The sequence below is a fragment of the Equus asinus genome, chromosome 5, assembly GCF_041296235.1.
Source record: "Equus asinus isolate D_3611 breed Donkey chromosome 5, EquAss-T2T_v2, whole genome shotgun sequence".
Lineage (NCBI taxonomy): Eukaryota > Metazoa > Chordata > Mammalia > Perissodactyla > Equidae > Equus > Equus asinus.
In genome coordinates this window covers 103,047,836-103,056,197 of record NC_091794.1, presented here as the reverse complement: position 1 = coordinate 103,056,197, position 8,362 = coordinate 103,047,836, and the positions used below count along the sequence as shown (strand labels likewise).

The following is an 8,362-nucleotide window of genomic DNA, read 5'->3' as shown; positions in this document are numbered from 1 at the left end:
CTCTGCCTTCCTCTCCCCTCCCCTCCTCTCACTTCTCCTCCTCTCTCTCAGGGCCCCTGTAAGGGACCCAAGACACCACAACGACCTCGGCTCACTTGGGACATGAGCAGCCCTCTTAAGAAGCGCTGTCCTCATTTCACTCTCCCTTTGTGACCCTGGATTTCTGTCCTGGGCATTCAGAGTGACAGGTTCCTGCCGCCCTCTCCCCTCTGCCAACAAAAGCCAGCGCTAATCCTGCCTTCCTGCCCGCCCCCTCCATCCTCCAAAGTAAGGTCTTTCTTCCCGCATTCTTCCTCCCCTGCTCCAGCCCTGTGGCTGCTTTCAAAGCGGGCCCCTGGGACTGAGGCCAAGTTCATCAGGAAGGCTGGGATGGCCTGGGAGGCAGAGCCTGGTGACCTGCGTGCCCCTGGGGCTCATTGTTATTTGCTCGCCCTGATGGCTGAGACTTCGAGCTCCCCAACCTGCACCCCAGCATGGGGTTTGTGAAGATGTGGTAGCTGCCGAGAGGAGGGAGCAACCTCAGAGACTCCAAGGTCAGTGTTCTGCCCCCAACTCAGAACTGCTTTTTAGGGAGCCGTGATCACCCACCCCGGAGCCCTGCTTTGAGCTCCCCGGGGAGATATCCTGTACTTTTCAGATGCTCATGAGGAGGCAGTGAGAGCTCTGGCTCTACACTCAGCTGTGTCACTTTGCATGAGTTGAAGCCAGTCAGTGCCTCCGTTTTTCCATCTGCAAAATGGGTGCAAGAGCCATAGCCACCCCCTAAGGTCCTCAGGAGGACGGCATGCCTGCGAAGAGCTTAGTCACTGGGTCTGGCTCGCAGGAAGGGCTGAGCAAGGGTGAAGCTACTACCCCAGTGAAGTCTATCTGGCTTCTTCTGTTGTCTGCAAATGGGAAGCCCCTGGAAGGAGAGGGTTGCTGGCATGGTTGGTTCTGTCAAGAAAGTCTCTGTACCCAGACCGCCGGGATTCCAAGGTTGGAATGGTGCCCACTTGGGTAGGTTGCACAAACTGTCCACATATTTATTCATTCAACTCATCACTGAGCATCTACTCTGTGCCAGGCATTGTCCCAAGGGCCAGGATACAGGGGCGACATCGGAAATGGCCCCTATCCTCAAGGAGCTTACTGTCTGGTGGAGAAAGACAACCAGTGAGCATTGAACGAATGATCTCAGAGACAAATGTGCTATGACAAAAAGAAAACACAGTAATCGGTTGGGGACAACTCGGGGAGGGGCTGTTTCTGGTAAAGTGCGGGAAGACCCCTCTAGAGAGCTGGCATCTGACTGAGAGCTGAGTGGGGAGAAGGCCCTGGGCACAGGTGGGACAGGAAAAGAGCACTTCAGGCAGACATGCAGCACGTATCAAGGCCCTGAAGTGGGAGGCTGCTGGCTCAGTGACCGGATATCAAGAAGGCCAGTGGAAATTAGTGAATGAAGTTGAAAGTGGGAAGGATGGAGCTGGGGTGGGGGCGGGACAGAGGGTAGATTATGCCATTTATGGCATGGTCAGGCGTTCAGAGTTCATCCAAAGAGCCACAGGAAGCCAGTGGAAGGTTTCAGGCAGGGGAGTCACGTGGTCTGACTGGTTAGAAGTCTGAGTTTTGGGGGGAGAATGAATAGAAAGGGAGAAAGATAGAGGCAGGGAGGCCACTAGGAAGCTGTCACAGTCGTCCAGGTGGGATGACAGCGGCTCAGCCCAGGGCGGCAGTGGTTGGAGGGGTGAGAAGCCACTGGACCAGATACATTTGCAGTGAGGTCAACAGGACCTATTAGTGGGTGGGTACATCCAGGTCATACCCCGAGAATAGCCGCAGTGGGAGAAGCTCCCAGGCAGCGCAGGGTCCAAGGTCAAGGTTCAAAGGGCTGTTAAATCTATGCTCCTGTAGCTGCCTCTCTCTGGGGTGGCAAGAGTTCAGCCTCTGTCTCCAGAACCCCAGAATTGGGCCCCGATATCTTTGAGAAGTTCAGAGTGACACACTGAGTGGCCCCAATGGACGTGGCCCTGAAACCCAGGAATCCTGTCTCTTTGGAGTGCTCTGTGGGTCTCCAGTGGTGGCAGGCATTTCCACTAATAAAACGGATGCCGTTTTACGCAGGTGTAGATAATATGCCCACACAGAAGTGGCCGACCCACTGGGCACCTTAGGGATGCAGGGACCCAGCAAAGTGCACAGCCCGTGGGAAGCCTGTGCTAACAGAGTTACGTGTGTGCGCTTAAAATTGAGGCCTGTGCAAGCATGCTGAGAGCAACATGGACTTAGGACACGCTTTGATGGACATAAGTCTTTATCAGCTAGAAAATCCGAAGTTCTGAGAACTGCAATCTTTTTTTATCTTCCATGTTATTTCCAAGTGGAGCCTAATATGCAGCTAGAGCCAGAAAAATACAGGTCCTTTTACCAGCTTCACAGACATTCTAGAAAATGGCATCATTAAGCCCAGGCGAATGCAGCAGCAGTTCTTGTACAAAACCCAGAGAGAGAAGTGGGAGCCGCTAGGCCCACCGAGGGGGATCAAGCGTGTGGAGAGGTCTGCCCTCGGAGCAGGGAGTGACCTGCTTTGTTGTTGTTGTTTTTGGTTTAGAAAATTGAGGCAGTTGTCCTTGTAGATACATCAATTATAAGAAATGCTTTATTCGCTCCTCCTCCCCTCTCCTCATTTTCCTCCCGTGGACTCTCTGGTCATCCACTTGGTATGATGCCAGGTATAGGAAATGCAAAAAAAAAAGAAAGAAAGAAAAAAAGAATGCTGACAGCATGTCCATGCTTGGTAACTCAAACACAGGATCCACACTCACTCTCCGAGGAACGAGGCTGTGAAGTGGCAAGATTTGTTCGGTGGCCCTGAGGCCATTGAGCATCAGCCACTGGTGCACATTTCCCTTTTGTCCCCTCCAGATGGGCACACTTAGACCTTGGCGGCTGGGCGGGCGTCCCTTCCCTCTGCCTGGGGGTGCTCCTGCTTTGGCTGCCAGGGGCAGGCTTTGCTGTGGGCACTCGGGCACCAGAGGTCAGGACATCCCCTCCCAGCACATTCACCAGATGGGCAGAGAAAGGATGAAAATGGGAGGCTGAGACCTGCTCTGTTGTCTCTTTGTGGCTAAAGATAGGGATGCGTGAGGGTGGCATGTGAATCTCTTTGCTTGGCTGAAAGAAAGTGCACCACTCTCTCCACCATCCCTCGGTACAGGCTTTGTAAAAAGTTACTTTGTTTGAAAATCAATTTAAAACATTATACTAGAAACAAAGTGTAATTAAGGAATCACAATCCTGTTAATTGCACATTCATAGGTAACATTTATTGAACGCTTACTCCGTGGCAGACGCTGTTCTAAGTGCTTTCCGTGTTTTTACTCACTTAACCCAACGAGGGAGGTGCCATTATCCTTCCATTTCACTGACTAGGAAACTAAAGCCCGGGATGTTAAGTAATCTGCTACAGGTCATGCAGGTCCGGCAGGATTCTGTCTTAAACTCTCCTTGTTTCCAGTGCCTGGCACCCAGTAGGCACCCAGAGAATGTGTACGCTAGTGGGAGGTTGGCTGGTCAACTGGTTGGTTAGTTGGGTGATTAGCTAATTGGACTAGTTAAACAGGATAAAAGTTTTAGGGGCCCAGTCTTGAATCAGCAGACCCAGGTTCCAGCCTCAGCTCAGCTGCTTACTAGTTGCATGGCCTTGTGGGAATTACCTCCCCCATGTGCCTCAGCTTTCTTCATTCATTAGATGGGCTTAGGAACTGCCCTACCTTACAGCGTTTGGGCTGGGAATGGAGGAGATGAACGCATATAAAAACCTAGTTCATGGCAGATGCTTAATAAATGGTCACTGCCGTGCTGAGTTCCAGCTGTGAGTGCAGCTTTGCAGCACAGTGCCAAGCAAGGGACACCTGCCAGGCCACATGGGCATCGCTTGCAGGATCTGGGATATCTGCATGCGTTCCAGGGAGCAGCATAGACAGGCCTGTGAGCCGCGTGTCAGATTACCTGCTGGAGAAGCCGCTGCCCAGCTCTCTCCAGATGCAAATAGAGTTGTTTTCCACCCATCCCAGATAAGCGCATCTTCCCGCAGGTGCCCCAAAGCCACCTGTTCTCTAGGGGGCAGGAAATGCACTTTCAGTAGAAAATTTCCTGCTGGCTTGTCTTGCTGCCACCTGCAAAATGGGACCAAGTTGCAAGGGTCTGCATTGGAGAAAGGTCCCCCAGGCCCACAGCCAAGACATCTTCCGAGGCTCTGCTAACTAAGCATTAATGGTAAGGATAAACCAAATACTTCGTGCAAATGTTTACTAAGAAAATAATACACCATGTGAATTCAGCTTGCCATTAACTGCCCGGTGGAACTTGGATGTGAATGGTGGACAATTTAACTGTTGATATGATTGCCCTCAATGTATACAGGGTTTTTCTCTTTTTCTCACTCTCTTCCCTGAGCACGGTGACCTTCCAAATTGCTTTGCTTAAGTGAATGTTAAAACTCGTTTTGATTCCCTGACTTGGTTGGCAGTGGTGGGACAGGAGCACGCTGCCCAGGAATGTGCTGGTAATAAGATAAAGTCAGCCTCAGAAGCCAGTCGTGAATAAAAACAGACCTGTAGACCAATGGAGCAGAATTGAGAGCCCAGAAATAAACCCACACATACACAGTCAACTGATATTTGACAAGGAGCCAAGAACACTCAATGGGGAAAGGACAGTCTCTTCAATAAATGATTTTGGGAAAACTGGATATTCACATGCAAAAGAATGAAATTGGACCCCTATCTTACACCACTCACAAAAATTAACTCAAAATGGATTAAGGATTTAAATGTAAGACCTGAAGCCGTAAAACTCCTAGAGGAAAACATAGGGGAAACATTCCTTGACATTGGTCTTAACGGTGACTTTTTGGATATGACAGCAAAAGCACAGGCAACAAAAGAAAAAATCAACACGTGAGATTAAATCAAACTGAAAAGCTCCTTCACAGCAAAAGAAAGTCAGCAAAATGAAAAGGCATCCTATAGAGGGGAGAAAATATTTGCAAACCTATATCTGATAGGGGGCTAATATCCCAAATATAGGGAACTCATACAACTCAATGGCAAAAAAACAAATAATCCAATTATTTGACCCGAATGGACATTTTTCCAGTGAAGACATACAGATGGCCAACAGGTACATGAAAAGATGCTCAACATCACTAACCATCAGGGAAATGCAAATCAAAACCACAATGAGATATCACTTCATGCCTGCGAGAATGGCTGTTATCAAAGAGATAGAGAATAAATGTTGGCGAGGATGTGGAGAAAAGGGAACCCTTGTGCACTGTTGGTGGGAATGTAAATTGTTTCAGCCACTATGGAAAACAGTATAGAGTTCCTCAAAAAACTAAAAATAAAACTACCATCTGATCCATCAGTTCCACTTCTGGGCATTTATCTGAAGGAAACAAAATCACTGTCTTCTGTGGAGATATCTACACCCCGTGTTCACTGCAGCATCATTCATAAAGATGTGGAAACAACCTAAATGGCCATTGATGGATGAATGGACAAAGAAGGGGTGTGTGTGTGTGTGTGTGTGTGTGTGTGTGTGTGTGTGTGATGGAATATTATTCAGCCATAATAAAGAAGGAAATCCTGCCATTTTCAACAACATGGCTGGACCTTGAGGGCATTATGCTAGGTGAAATAAGTCAGACAGAGAAAGCAAAATACCGTATAATCTCACTTATATGTGGAATCTAAAAAAAACTGAACTCACAGAAACAGACAGAATGGTGGTTACCAGGGTCTGGAGGGTGGGGCATTGGAGAGATGTCGGTCAAAGGGCACAGACTTCCAGTTACGAGAGGAGTAAGTTCTGGGAGGCAGTGTGCAGCATGGCAGCTGTAGTTAACGATACTGTATCGTATGCTTGAAAGTTGCTAAGAGAGTAGAGTTTAAACATTCTCACCATAACAACAACAAAATAGTAATTATGTGAGGTGAAGGATGTGTTAACTCACCTTATTGTGGGAAACGTTTTACAATATATACGTGTATCAAGTCATTACATTGTATACCTTAAACTTGCAAAAATGTTATATGTCAATTATAGCTCAATAAACCTGGGAAGAAAAATAAGAAGAAAGGAGTGAGCTGTGGCCTGGCCGGTGACCCAGGGGAGGTAGCCTCATGCTGAACAGGAGTCCAGAGTTCATTGCATCATCCAGCCGTTTTGCTTTCTGTCCCATGAAATGAAAATGTTAAAAAAGGGCATGTTTACATTTTTTCAACATCACAAAATGTAAAAACTGCATTTTTTTAAAAAGCAGAAATGATAGTTGAAACATGCAAGTAATTCTTAAAATTACAAATCATTGCTTTCACTCTTACTAGCGATCTCATGTTTTTCTAGAGGACAGGCTGGCGAGCCTAGATGCTTATCACTGAGGGTAGCTGACAATGAAATCATGCCAGGCTGCCCTCAGTTATGGAGGCATCGGATACTCCTCCCTCTTCTGAAGAGCAGGGCAGGGGTCTCTGAAGCAGAGAAGATGTGGGTCAAATTGAAGTCACCACTCTCCTCTCCCCCCGCCCTCCAGTACGCACCAGGATTTACAAATGCCGAGATAAGGGAAATGAAACCCCTGCCCCAGACGAGTGTCCTGTCCACGGAGGAAGAATGACCCCCAGGAAGTGCCCCACGACCTTGTGACTCAGCATGTGGCTCTCAAGAGTGTGTGGTCCCTGGACCAAGAGCATCAACATCTCCTGGGAGCTTGTGGTCAGAAAAGCAGAATCTCAGAGCCCACCCCAGAGTCTGCATTTTACCAAGATCCCGGGAGACACTACTCACAGGAAAGATTGAGAGGCAATGTGGATGACGCCCTAATGCCCTAAGAGGGCCAAGTGAGCTTGCAAAAAGGCTCCGGGTGCAAAGAGGAGGGCGTGATTGCTCTGCCCGGGCATGTCCTGAACTGCTTCTGGAAAGAAGTGTCGTCTGAGCTGGGTTGGGAGGAACAGAAGGCAGGGGTTTAGTGGAGGTGGAGTGGAGAACATTCCAGGCAGGGGCAGAGTGAGCGAAGTCATGGAGATAGATGGTAAAGAACATGGCAGTGGGGGGCAGCGGGGGCTCAAGAACTGCAAGAGGGAGATGCATTTCCGGGCTTTGCTCTGTCGGGCTGGGTGGGCAGTCTTTGTGGTATGTCCCAGCTTCTGCGCAAACTGCAGGCATTGACTGGGCACCTTACCAACTGTGTTTCCTTTATTCTTAAGGACAACCTGCTGAGAAGGCTCTGGAGAGGCAGAATAGTGGAACAGTTAGGAACACGCACTGGCGCCAAACTGCCAAGTTCAAATCCCCTTCATTGCTGACTAGCAGTGTCCTTGGGAAAGTTGGAGTTCATTTACCCACCCATGTCTCGAAGTTTCTTTTCCTATAAAATGGAAATGATAATAGTGTGTCCTTCACGGCGTTGCTGTGAGGATTAAATAAAGCACAGAGTTCGGTGCCTTGGCACATGGTAAACTCTGGGGGTGAGAGCTGGTGTACCTCTTATTATCCCCACTGAACAGATGAGGAAGCAGGCTCTGAGAACTTAAGTGACTTCTCCAAGGTCGCACGGTTAATTAGACTCCACTGGTTTTGCAAGCATCCCCCGGGGCCTCTGCCCCCCTCTCCCATTTAGCTTGACTTGGAGACCCCTTACCTTCTGCGCATGGGCTCCTCCTCCAACATCGTGCCCCTTGCTTCCGGCCCAGTTTCCCCTGCATCTAACAGAAAACATCTCATCTGGATGCGCCTCCGAGCTTAGGCTCTTTCCTCTGACCAGAAGGCCCACCTCCCCATCTCTGCCTATCCTACCTTGCAAAGCCAAAGCCAAATAACACCTCTGCCCTCGAGACTGAGGATGCACCTGCCAGATGAGCCCCCTCCTCTGCACTCCCATCTGAGCCCCTTCCTCGTCTGGCCACCTCCCTCGCACCCAGAGGGCGAGGGCCACGTTTAGCACACCACTGCTTTCTCCCACCAGGCCTAACACGATACTTGGTATGCACTCCATGCTTAATAGATGCATGGTGACTGGCTGCCTGGCCCTGGCCACATTCGGGCCTGTTAGCCCCCGGCTCTGGGACAGCTCTGGGATGTCTGTGGCCTGTGGAGCTCCTGACTGGCTGCTCTACCCACTTCTAACGTTCATTCCTGCCCTTGACTCCCGGGGCCGATGTGGCAGCTGCTTTCTCGGTGGTGCCATCAAGTGAGTGCTCCAGGCTTCTCGCAACTGCAGGAAAGGACTTGGTCTGCAGGCCTGCCTGGGCTTCCCTCCCTCTCGAGATCCTCTTCCTGACCTGGGGCTCTTGGAGACTCTTGATGCAGCTCGGGGTTTCTC

The 8,362-nt window shown here is 49.7% G+C and overlaps 1 protein-coding gene across 3 annotated transcripts in view; it reads left to right on the top strand.

Annotated features, from left to right (window-relative positions):
* KAZN (kazrin, periplakin interacting protein) overlaps positions 1–8,362 on the top strand; it is a 1,021,370-nt gene that overhangs the window by 852,545 nt on the left and 160,463 nt on the right. The window lies entirely within an intron of this gene.